This window comes from Chiloscyllium plagiosum, unplaced genomic scaffold, assembly GCF_004010195.1.
Source record: "Chiloscyllium plagiosum isolate BGI_BamShark_2017 unplaced genomic scaffold, ASM401019v2 scaf_77256, whole genome shotgun sequence".
Classification (NCBI taxonomy): Eukaryota; Metazoa; Chordata; class Chondrichthyes; order Orectolobiformes; family Hemiscylliidae; genus Chiloscyllium; species Chiloscyllium plagiosum.
In genome coordinates, this window is record NW_025206787.1 from 987 (window position 1) to 5,039 (window position 4,053).

Consider the following 4,053-nt stretch of genomic DNA (forward strand, 5'->3'; position numbering starts at 1 on the left):
ACTGACAAAACAGTGCCCATTTCGAGTTTTTACATCGCTCGTCAACCCGTAAGTCACCTCTATATGGCCGATCACAGCTAGATGTTTTAATGATGGGGAGGGTTACAACGGGAAGATAGCGGCTCACCAAGTGAAAAACGATGAAAGTGGAGCTGTATGGCCGTTCGGTTAGCTAATATGCCCCGAACGTGTACCGTTTGATGTGCTTTTGTGAATTTTTAAATTATTGCGCCCTACCCACCACCATTACTAGTTAGTTAAAACAAACTTTATTAACGAAAATACTTAAAATTGACTATTAAAATTCTAAAATTATACTTACAAACATAAAATATCTAAAACCATACTTTATGAATATAATCTAAAACTTAACAATAAACATATAAATTCTAAAATACCTGAATATTCTGTGAAATATTATCCTGTGAGCACTGCTGCACGGACATAATCTTAACAATCGCTAAAAATCTGCAGCATTTTCGAGAGGCGATGAGATTGGCAATAGGGAGATTTCTTGGGCAAAAGATTCAAAATTCCGAACCCCTTGGTGACTCATGAGTTTATTACTCATCTCCGTCCATTTACTCCTTGCACCCATTATAAAACCGTCAAATGAAGGTGTCGTTCTATTCTTCAGCCCCATAATCTCTTTCGACCAATGTTTATACTTGTCTACCTTCTCATCCCAGACCTTCTCGATCGAATCATCCTCATTCTCATACCGGATTGTTCCATCCATGACAACCACGGTAAAACTTTTCTGGAAATTATATCTGGTTTCCACAGCTTCCCTTCAATATCTCTTAAATGGAGTTCTATAAATGTCGTCACATAGTGATATAACTTCTTTATAACTTTGTTATGCCGTTTAATTCTTACGTTCTTCACGCTCCGACAGCAGCCAGAGAGATGGGGAAGGGTCTCAAATGGGGCCTTGCATCTCCGACACTCCTTATTCAAAAGGGTCTTCCATGCATTAAAGTCGTTTTGGCCGGGTAGAGATTACAACGCAACAGTAAGATATGAATGAGCTTGGAGGTCCTGGTGTGATTTGCTGTTTTAACCCATGCATTAGATATCATATCGTTCTTAAAATATTTAATTCCAAGCCCTTGACGCTCACTGTAAGTTTATCTACTTTGTTAGTGCTACTTCCCTCCAAGATTTGTAGTTAACTACTTCACTCGCTGACTATTTCCTGTCCCTCTTCATTACCTGATGAAGGGCTTTTGCCCGAAACGTCAATGGATGCTGCCTGACCTGCTGTGCTTTTCCAGCACCACATTCTCGACTCCTTCAGACGTCCAGATCTCCCGGAGAATCTTCAATTTAGTCAACGCCTTTATAAGTTCAGCGTTGCTGTCTTTACGAAATTGCAAGGAAACATGGATAAACCTTATCTGGAGATCTTTCAAGGGCCCCTCGTTTCTTCAAAACAGCAGTAGGGACCTCTGTTTCTAGTTTAGGGATCCTCAGCCCTCCATCTCTGTTCGGATGCCAGTGGTTGGAAAATGTAGCAAAAATGTAAAATCTCATTGAGAAAACCCCGAATAAAAGAATCAATTGTTTGTAAAATATTTTGTGTCGCTTTTATAAGGACCGTCCATTTACTCCTTGCACCCATTATAAAACCGTCAAATGAAGGTGTTGTTCTATTCTTCAGCCCCATAATCTCTTTCGACCAATGTTTATAATTGTCTACCTTCTCATCCCAGACCTTCTCGATCGAATCATCCTCATTCTCATACCGGATTGTTCCATCCATGACAACCACGGTAAAACTTTTCTGGAAATTATATCTGGTTTCCACAGCTTCCCTTCAATATCTCTTAAATGGAGTTCTATAAATGTCGTCACATTGTGATATAACTTCTCTATAACTTTGTTATGCCGTTTAATTCTTACGTTCTTCACGCTCCGACAGCAGCCAGAGAGATGGGGAAGGGTCTCAAATGGGGCCAGATAATACTTTCTGGTTATAACATAGGTCTTAAAATATTCTACTTTCTACATCAGGCGGAGGGCCGACGTTTTGAAATTCTCTGCCCATAACTTCAGCTGATCTTGCCAGTTCGCCCCGTCAATACCCGGCCGGGGACCTATCTGGGCACCTAAATACTTTTTCGTCTCACCCAGAAGCTTACAGTACATTGGATTTCGCTCTCACAAAGTCTCCAGTTCTTCAAATAACTTGCACACGAAGGCCTTACTTTCTGACGAAGAATGAAATCCTTATTTTTATATTACTCGTAAGGCCGGTGTTTTCACAGAACCGCTGAACTATCTTCAAATTTCTATCCACACCCGAGGGAGTTTCAACTGGTAATGCTATATCGTCTGCAAAAGCAAGGACTGAACAAAGGATAAGCTTTTCGTTAAAATCCATAAAAATATCCGATTTTGCATCTTCCAGTGTACATATCAATAGGTCCATCGCGATGGGATAAAGACTCATCCTGCTTCACTCCTTGTGCGGCTTTGATCAAATCCGTCTTACAGTTATGGCCCTCAACTACCGTAGTGTTCTTCGCATATACATTCGTTATTAATTGGATAAAATCTTTTGGGAGGCCCACTCTTTGTAAGGGTTTAAAAAGCAATTTATGCCCAACTGAATCGAAACCCTTCAGATCGAGACCGAAAAACGGCTGTCTTATTTTATTCCTTTTAGCTCCCCTAGCAAAGTTATCTCATTGCACCCGGAGGTTGCTGTAAGAAATCCCCTGTTGACTGGGATTTTACTCGACTGCCTCAGTAAGTCTTTTTGCCATTATCTTTGTAAAAATACGAAGCAGGATCGGCCTGATGGTAATTAGCCTCCAGTTGTCGATATCTCTCAGGTCGTCCTTATTACCGGATTTAAGTATTAAGACAGTCCCACTATTTTTCAATATATCTGGGATAGCCCCTGTTTCTAACCACAGGGAATAGAGTCTTAGTAAATGAGTCACATCATTTACATGAATCGTCAATATCTCTTTGAGTTTTACGCCATTGGGTCCCGCAACTGTTTTCGGATCAATCGCCTCAGTGGATTTATCTGTCTCCTCCTTCCCCAGGCGTTCCATCGGGTGATCTATTTTGTTCTCTCCCACACACGGCTCAAACCTATTAATATTGGTTTATTATTGAGCTGCGAGAGTTCTCCATGAAATACTCGTTCTAATGCCATTTTTAGTTAGGGGGCAAAAGCTGTTATATGGTGTCCCCATTACGTCTTGCGCGAATTGTTTTGTCTTTCAAAAATCTCACAACACCAGGTTATGGTCCAACAGGTTTACTTGGAAGCACTAGCTTTCGGAGAGCCGCTCCTTCATCATGTTTGTTGTATATAATAGCTGGGTCATCTTAAAGCGGGCTTTTTAAGATGCAGATCTCTTTTTGCCCTATTATTACCTACAGTCCTCATATCCTTTCTTCTGTCGTGGCGTACTATCGTTTTTACCGTTAATAGTTGTCTTGCATTTTATCATACTCTCTGTAGCACTATTAATAAGTTCCAACCCCCACCTTATGGCCTCAGGATCTCCCTTCCTACTTAAACATTCTTCTACCTGTCTCAGAAGTTCGTCTATACCCCAATGTTTTGGGTCATAGACCTTAGATCTTACACTTCTAATAGGAGTATCTTACCACATTTCTTGGAGGTGCAGCTGTTGGACTGAGATGGACAAAGTTAAAAATCTCACAACACCCGGTTATCATCCAACAGTTTCGTTGGAAGCACTGGCTTTCAGGGCCCTGCTCCTTCATCTGGTGTTGTGTGATTTTTTTTAACTTATTACATTTCAAACACCTTGATCTGATCTTTCTAATTCCATGATGTTTCTTGACATGAAAGCGAAAAGCTCCCATCTTGGGGAGAAGGGAACATAGAACATAGAACAATACAGTACAGAACAATACAGCACAGAACAGGCCCTTCGGCCCATGATGTTGTGCCGAACATTTGTCCTAGCTTAAGCACCTATCCATGTGCCTATCCAATTGCCGCTTAAAAGTCACCAATGATTCTGACTCTGCCACTCCCACAGGCAGCGCATTCCATGCCCC

At 41.1% G+C, this 4,053-nt stretch overlaps 1 long non-coding RNA gene across 1 annotated transcript; it reads left to right on the forward strand.

Moving 5' to 3' along the window:
• The first annotated feature begins 869 nt into the window (after positions 1 to 869).
• LOC122546540 lies at positions 870 to 2,671 on the forward strand. Its single transcript, XR_006310767.1, has 3 exons — positions 870 to 1,601; positions 1,645 to 1,649; positions 1,963 to 2,671. It is a non-coding gene; the product is annotated as an uncharacterized LOC122546540 (long non-coding RNA).
• Positions 2,672 to 4,053: the final 1,382 nt, after the last annotated feature.